This window comes from Zonotrichia albicollis, chromosome W, assembly GCF_047830755.1.
Source record: "Zonotrichia albicollis isolate bZonAlb1 chromosome W, bZonAlb1.hap1, whole genome shotgun sequence".
Taxonomy (NCBI): domain Eukaryota; kingdom Metazoa; phylum Chordata; class Aves; order Passeriformes; family Passerellidae; genus Zonotrichia; species Zonotrichia albicollis.
The window spans coordinates 32731899-32740551 of NC_133859.1; the positions used below are offsets into that span (position 1 = coordinate 32731899).

The 8653-nt window shown below is 47.6% G+C and overlaps 1 long non-coding RNA gene across 1 annotated transcript; it reads right to left on the reverse strand.

The window, feature by feature from the left end:
* Nucleotides 1-885: 885 nt before the first annotated feature.
* Nucleotides 886-8324, reverse strand: LOC141726920 (uncharacterized). Its single transcript, XR_012577861.1, has 2 exons — nucleotides 8012-8324; nucleotides 886-1826 (listed from the first exon to the last, which is right to left on the reverse strand). It is a non-coding gene; the product is annotated as an uncharacterized LOC141726920 (long non-coding RNA).
* Between the last annotated feature and the right edge of the window lie 329 nt (nucleotides 8325-8653).

Consider the following 8653-nt stretch of genomic DNA (forward strand, 5'->3'; position numbering starts at 1 on the left):
GAAGGTAGCCAGACGTTTATTCCATGAGCACAGATATGTCTGCACTGGGCTACTGCTGATAACAGAATAAAGCTGCATGGTCTTATTCACATTTTATAAGCTCGGGGACAGGGGAAGGGGAGGGGACAGGTGAGTTACCAACCAGGTGAAGGGGGCAGGGTCTCAAGGGAGGATGACACTTAGACAGGCCAATGACCCCCAGGCCTGAGGAGCATCCTTTGAAATCGACGAATCACACGACGCCTTGCTGGTATGTTAGCCTGATTGACAGGGCACACTCAGCAAGGGGTGAGGGGGAAGGGAGAAGGGATAGGTACACATGGGAAGGGCTCCGGAAGTTTAAAACCGGACATTGCCACACACCACAACATCTCCCCCTAGTTTTGTTTAAAAAGAAGAGGACTGTGTTTATGGTGCAGAATGATTGCCAAACCATGGTTGGTAAATCGGTTCTTCTTCTACAGGAGGGTCAGTGTTTTCCACTGAGGCTTCCAGGTCATCCACTGGAGCACTGAGGGCTTCTAAATGGTAGACCTCAGGAGGGGGAGATGAGCTTGAGATTAACTTGAGAACCATGCGTCTGATTACTCCAAAAACAATGCTAAAAACTACAATAACTACAACTAAAATAAACAGCACTAAAATTACAGTTTTCAGAATAGATCCCAACCAGCCCGAGAGTCCCCAGCCATTGAAAAGTCCACTCAGCCAATCGTCAGTTTCTCTCTTGATGTCGTTCACCATAGTTTTCATCTTGTCAATTGTGGCATGGACATTCTCTGCCTTCGATGACAAGTCGAGACAGCAGAGTCCTTCAAATTCTTCACAGCGATGGTTGTGCAGAAGGAGCAGATAGTCTATGGCTGCCCTATTTTGAATGGTGGCTTGCCTGGTAATTTCCTCATCTGATAAGAGGTCACTCAGGGCAGTAGAAGTGAGGTTTGCCTGTTTTGCAACCCAACATTCCAATCGGCCTAATTCTCCCATAGTTTTTGCTGCCGAGATCCACGGCAGAAAGACTGTAATTGCAGTGGCCTTTAGTCTGGACCAGTGAACAATTTCTGAATTACAGTCAGGGTCTAATTGCCTTAGGTCTCTTTTTTTGATAGCCAATGTATGTGTGTTGTTTTTAGTTTGCCAATGTATTAGGTTTGTTCGATTTGGTGTTAACAGGCTCAGCTTGCCAAATGTACACGGACCTCCGAGCAGACGAGGAGGGAGACCTGCCCATGCTCTGTCTCCACATATTAAAAACACACCTTTTGGGAGTTCACGAGGCTTGTAATCACCACCAGATGAGTGCATAACTAGGACTGAATTTTCACACCAGTTCTTGTCTGTGTAGAGTGGGTTGCTAGGGTTAGGATAGGTGTTTGGTTTAGCTTCATGATATGGTAAGCGGGAATTGAATTTAAAGTGAATGCAAAAGGTTGCATTCATGGAGCCTAAGAGATGGAACTCTTGTGGCTCTCTTTTTGACACTGGTAACTTTCTCGCCCACTCCTGCCAAAACAGCAAAGGATTGTCAGCAGGGTAACGGCCAGGGGAAGGTGCGAGTAAGTTAACTTCATTTAAAGCACTCCACATTTCATTCGGGAATTCTGAGGATTTAAAAGGAACTCCCACCAGGCAAGTTGACAGGGGGTCCGAGGCTGTCGCGGTGGAGAGGCAAATGTGATCTTGTCCAAGGGCTCTGGCCAGAGTGGTCCATACATTTGCTTTGGGCTGAGGGACTAACCAGGAGATCGCTGGAGAAATGATCGCAAGTAGGACGAGAAGCAGGCTCGGTCTCATGGCGTCTCAAGACTGCACACGAACAGCAGGATCTAAATCGGTAAAAGGAAACTTAAGACAAACATATATTACAAACTATTCCAGATAGGAGGCTTAAATGGAATTTCTTCTAGAGAACGCGTGCGACGTTTCCTTCTCCAGGCAGCGTGAGCAACCTGGGGCGCTTCTGCAGATTTCTCTGAGACTTTGGGAACATAGGGCTTTACCCATTTGGAAGGAACCCACCTTAAACCAGAGGGGGTGGACACACAGGCGTATCCACGTCCCCAAGTAACCAATTTGTAAGGTCCCACCATTTTCCAAGTCTCAGGGTCCTTTACTAAAACCGGAGGTTTTTCTTTCATCAACCTGTGACTGTTCCCCCCAAAGTGGCGTAGGATGGGTGGGTTCAGGCTGTCAAAAGAACAATTCAGAAAATTGATTGTGAATAGTGCCCTGGATAACCGAATGTGGGGAGGTTCTACCTTCAGAACCTGTTGTTGCTGGTCCAGGACCCCTTTAATATCACGGTGAGTTCTTTCTACAATGGCTTGACCTGTAGGGGAGTAGGGGATGCCAGTTTTGTGCTCTACTCCCCATTGCTGCAGGAAGCTCCCGAATTCCTTGGATTTATAAGCAGGCCCATTATCAGTTTTCAGCTCCTTGGGGATGCCCATGAAAGAAAAGGCCTGTAAGAGGTGCTTAATAGCATCAATAGATGACTCTCCTGTGTGGGCAGAAGCATAGACCGCTCCAGAAAAGGTATCTACACTAACATGAACATATTTCTGCCGTCCAAAAGCCTGTATGTGTGTTACATCTGTTTGCCACAGTTCACAACTGTTCAGTCCCCTTGGGTTTGCTCCCGTACTCACTGTAGGGAGTGCATGTTGTTGGCAATTTGGGCACGTGGCCACAATCGCTTTGGCCTGTTCTCGAGTGATGTTAAACTGGCGAACCAGGCCAGGTGCATTTTGGTGGAAAAGCTGGTGGCTGATTTTTGCCTGTTCAAAAACATTTGGGAGAGTGGCCATCACTGCAGGCGCAGCAAGAGCATCTGCCCTTCTGTTGCCTTCAGCGATAAACCCTGGCAAGTCAGTGTGTGACCTGACATGCATCACATAAAAGGGTTGCTCTCGGTGAGTGACTAACTTTACCAGTTTTGAGAGCAATTCAAAAAGTGCAATGTTAGATACATCTTGCAGTATTGCTTGATCTGCTCTGGATACTACTCCTGCCACGTATGCAGAGTCTGTAATCAGATTAAATGGTTCTGAGAACCTTTCAAAAGCCCTAACAACCGCAGCCAATTCAGCAACCTGAGGTGAACCTTCCACCTCAGCAATGTCCGTCTCCCACTGCTGGGTATGAGGATCCTTCCAAGTTATAACGGACTTGTGGGACCTCCCGGACGCATCTGTAAAGACAGTTAGAGCCCTTTTTAAAGGTCTCCTACTTAGAGCAGTTCTTAATTTTAAAGTAAATTGAACATCTTGTTCAAACAATTTGCAAGCGGGCCGTGCTACCGAAAATTGTCCTGAGTAGGAATCCAGAGCAAACTGCAACACTTCATTTTCTTGAAACAATTGTTCCAGTATTTTCATAGTATTTTGACCTGATTTTAACTCAACTGGAATGTGAATGCACTTAAAATCACATCCTGCTAACTCCCTGATCCGGGTCCTTGCTTTCCGGATCAGTTCTGCTATCAGCTCCTGAGGCTTTGTCAGCCTCTTGGACCTTTTGTGACTGAGGAAAACCCATTCTATGATCAAGAGAGAGTCCCTCTGGTCCCGGTCCTTTTTTGGTGTGTCCTTTGCCTTAGGTGTTTGTTTTTCCTCCCACTGGAAAATAATTCCATGGAGGTGTGGCAACTTACCTAGGATGATAAATTTGAATGGCAGATCAGGCCGGCATCGGTGGGCCTGTCTTGTGGACATTGCAATCTGAACCTTTTCTAGAGCTTTCCGTGCCTCTGGGGTAATAGACCTAGGAGCACCTGGGTCCTCTCCCCCTTTCAGTAAATTGAAAAGAGGGGCAAGGTCTTCATTAGTTAGACCAAGCCATGGTCTTACCCAATTCAAAGACCCACACAACTTGTGGACATCCGCAAGGGTCTTGATCCTTGGATTGATTTCTAGTTTTTGAGGAACAATGGTCCTATTTCCAATTTCTAAGCCCAAATACTTCCAAGGTGGCATCTTTTGAATTTTCTGTTCCTGGAGCTCGAACCCTGCAACAATCAATGCATCGATCGTTAGGTCAAGCGCATGTGTTAGTAAATCATCATTGGGGGCACACACAAGGATATCATCCATATAATGGTAGATGATGGCCTTCTCTGCGGCTGCACGAACTGGGGAAAGCAGGGAAGAGACATACCACTGGCAGATAGCTGGAGATACCTTTAGGCCCTGAGGAAGAACGGTCCAATGGTACCTTTTCATAGGAGCTTCTGAATTGATAGAAGGGACAGAGAATGCCAAACGCGGTGCATCATCAGGGTGCAATGGGATTTGGAAAAAACAATCTTTAATATCAATAACAGCTAATTTCCAATCTTGAGGAAGCATTGTTGGGGATGGCATACCAGGTTGGGGAGAACCCATATCTTCAATTACATTATTAATTTGTCGGAGGTCACAGAGGAGTCTCCACCTCTTTTTGTCAGCTTTTTGGATGACAAACACTGGAGAGTTCCATGGGGACATGGTCTCCACAATGTGGCCCTTTTTTAGTTGCTCTTCTACTAGTTCTTCAAGCACCTTTATTTTTTGTTTACTGAGTGGCCACTGTTTCACATCAACTGGTTCGTCTGTTTTCCACTTAAGTTTTTGGATGGGGCGCTGTTGTTTAATGACTGCTGCACAAAAATGCTGTGGAGAGTCTGGAATATTAATTGTGACACCCCACTGGGCCATTAAATCTCTCCCTAACAAAGGTTCTGAATAATCTAACACAAATGGACGGATATTTGCCAATTGTCCGTTTGGACCCTCGAATTGAATAATGCTTTTGGATTGCCTTGCCAATTGCAGACCTCCTACACCTCGAAGGTGACCAGCAACATTTTGTAAAGGCCAGTGAGCTGGCCAGTCTTGTACTGGAATCACTGTGCAGTCTGCACCTGTGTCTACAAGCATCTCAATGCGTTTAGACTCCCCACCCCCACTGACATTGCACCACAATTTGGGTTTATCTGTCCCAATAACTTGGACCCGGGCGACTGTGGGCCCCTGTTTATCGACATTTTCAGGTAAAGATGACACAGGGATAGCTTGAGCAACAATTTGTCCCTTGGGAAGAAACAGGGGTGGGTGGAAACAGTGCAGGCTGAGAACAAATTGCTTAGGATCTGATGTTGTCAGTCCCGGAGCAATTTCGATCTCTTGTGGTGTGTTTTTGTCCCCAGTGATGATGTACTTACAACGAATTTGGTTCCAAGTACCTTTCTGTTCAGGATTTACAGAGACAAAATGCCAGTCAGTGTCCTTCAGGTGGAGTGACTCTGTCAGCTGCAACCTGTAAGGCTCATTGACAGAAGATGCGGTTAATACAGAATTACTTAAATCATAACAAAGGTTATTTTGTTTCACCTTCAACAGTGGACTAGCAGACTTGGTCTTTGAAGCACCTGCTTCACTTACACAAATATTAATATTATCGCGCGCTTGATTTGTTTTGCTACCCTTATTCTCTTGGCCTGCTCCTTTTATGTCTGCACGCCTGGCAGGCTGGCGCTTTATTCTTCGTTTTTTTGTTGTTGACCCCCAGGGAGGGCTTGCAGTTCTCCTCCCCTGCTATTTTTAAATTCATCAAATTCCCTTTTCAGGGGGCACTGGTTACTCCAGTGTCCTAGCTTATTACAAAGCAGGCATGGTTTAGTGGGCTCAACCATTGCCGGTCTCCGCTGCTGCCCAGGGTACTGCTGTGCTGAAAGAGAAGGTGCAGGGCTGGCAACCGCAACACGCTGAGGTGGTCTTGGCAGCAGCCTTGGTCTGGTGTCTTCAGCAACACTCATCAGAGGCACTTTCCTGTTACAGACTAGAAGCATATCTTTTAATGTAGGGGAAGGTTCCATAGGAAGGCTCAGGATTGCTGCTCGACACTGTTCATTTGCATTTGTAAACGCTATTTCTTCTAAAATTGCTTCCCTTGCATTTTCCTTTTTAACTTGTATTTCAATGGCTCTAGTTAGCCTTTCTACAAATTTCACAAAAGGCTCTGATGGTAGTTGTTTGATTTTACTATAGGGCTCAAAAGGCCCCTCAGGTTGGAGGGAAAAGAATGCCTTTTCAGCTGCTTCCTTTACTTTCTCGAGTGTTTCTGCAGGAATTGCAGCAGCTTGGACTGAGGGAGAAGACCATTGACCCTCACCACAGAGGTGGTCAAGGGTAATGGGGTTACCATTGTTGTCTTTTGCTGTGTTTGGATCAGCCTGTAAGCTTGGGAGAGCCTCTTTTAGCAGTTGTTTCAATGCTGATTCCCATAATTTGAATTCCGTGGATGTCATGAGACATGAAAAAATTTGTTTTAAATCATGTGGAACCACAACAGTTCTACTTAATTCAGAATTTAAAAGGCCACGGAAATATGGACTGTGTGCACCATATTCTTTATGAGATTTACAGATCTCTTTAATCAATTGTCGTCCAAAAGAACTCCAATTAGCAGTTGGGGCTGCTCCAGCTTGAGCTGCAGGCTGAAACGTAACAGGAGCTAGCGACAACATGGCACCGTGCATTGGGTCTGCTGTCCCCTGCTCTGTATCCCTTGAATCAGAAGCATTGGGATCACAGCTACAGGTTTGGGGACAGGCAGTGGGTGTGTCCCCACCGTGGGAACCCGGGTAGGGGGCGGGGAAAGGGAGCCGGCAAGGGGCGGGGAAACCGTGGGAACAAGGGGCGGGGTCAAGGGGCTGGCAGGGGGCGGGGATACCGTGGGAACAGGGGGCGGGGTCACCTGGTGACATCACGTCAGCAACCGCCCCCTGGGAGGAGTAGAGGGGCGGAGCTGAGGGTACTGCAGGAAAGGCGGGGGGAGGGGGGAAGGTGTCACGAGGAACAGGAGGAGAGGGGGATGGGGCAGGAATTTTGGGATGTTTAAGAGGATTTTGGGAAGAAGAAGACCAGGTTTGGGAAGATGCCACGTGGCACCCACCATCTTGTGGACCCCCTAGGGACTGGGGGCCATTTTGGACATCACTGCTCTCCGAAAAACTAACACGTGCTCGGGATTTTTTTGGGGAAAGAGGTTTAGGGGTTTTAGAGGGAGAGGGAGGAACAGGGAGAGCAGAGGCACATGGCTTTACATTTGGCTTTTTCTCCATTTCCTTTTGTTTGAGCAATGCTGTTCGAATTTGCAAACTCCAGAACACAAATTTAGCTGAGGGTAATTTGCCAGATTGTCCTAAGGTTATCAATTCATTCCCAACTTTATCCCAGAATTGAATATTGTGGATTTCTTCAGGGGAAATGTTTGGGAACTGCAGAAAAAGCCATCTTATAAACTGTTTCAATTTTCCTTTAGAGAATTTCACATTACTCTTGATTAAAATGCTAACAATATGATAATACACTCCCCTTTGTACAATGCTAAGTTTGGAACCCATGTTAAAAAGCAAAGTACTTAATCCCGCCTGACCAAAAACAAAGCTAAAATCAGCTACCAATTTCTAAAAAAAACCACAGATAGAAAGCGATAACGAGCATACAAAAGCTTCACAATGCAGCTGTATATACTGCTTTTAAAATTCCCGGGCAGCAGCAACAGGGAGCTGGGACACGCCCTGCCGAGCCGAGGCAGAAACAAAGCCTCCCCCGCGGTGGAATGCAGCAGCCACTCCCGCGGAGCAGAGACAGCAACTACTCCACGTGGCAGCCGAAACCGGGACGCCCCCCCCCCCCGCCGCCGCGTGTGCAGAGCACTCCCGACCCCCGCAGGTCCCCCGGCCACGTGGAAAGAGAGCCCCCCCCTCTCCCGCAAAGAGAAAGAGAAAGAAAATCTCCTAACACGTGTCTGAACACGCTGCTGAGCCGGGGGGGGAAGGGCAGAGAGCGATCCCGCTCCGGCGCGAATTCTAAAAAACAGTGAAACACGCAGCAGGAAAGCTAACACTAGAACGCTATGAATTCTTGTCTGTGGGGCTGCGCAGCCAAAATGCAAAGGCAAAAAGGAACAGAACTCGCGGCAGAGTCTGTTTTTGAGCTTCTGCTCTACCGAAAGCAGAGATACTCACGTGAAATGGAAGCTGTAGGCTGGGTACAGGCAGGCAGGTCTCCACCGGAAAAGGACCTCTCTCTGGGTGCAAGAGAGGCTGCCCTTTTCTTCCTCTGGAAAATCTGTTCACCACAATGAAGCAGGGCTTTCCAAAGGCGCCGAACAGTCCACGAAACTTTTTCTGGGAGTATTCCCAAAGTCTCTAGCTGGGAGTCTTGAAGCCAGGCTCCTTTCAGCTGGATGCACGGCTGCCAGAAGCTTCTCTGAGGAACTGCGAGTCCGTTTTCCGGCTCAGGGTCGAGCCCACCCAGGGACGCCAATATATTGGAATATGTATCCCAATATAACCAGTTAGATGGTGCCTAGGCCAATTCTGACCTTCGCTGCTGGGCCATAGGCAGCTCTGCGGTGTTATACCTCAAAGATACCTTGGCTGGCGGCAGAGTGCAGCGGGGCACAAGACAGGACTCCGTTCTCCTCAGGGGAGAGCTTCTGGCGATGGTGAAGAAAAGAAGGGAGCGGATTCTGCTAGAAGGTAGCCAGACGTTTATTCCATGAGCACAGATATGTCTGCACTGGGCTACTGCTGATAACAGAATAAAGCTGCATGGTCTTATTCACATTTTATAAGCTCGGGGACAGGGGAAGGGGAGGGGACAGG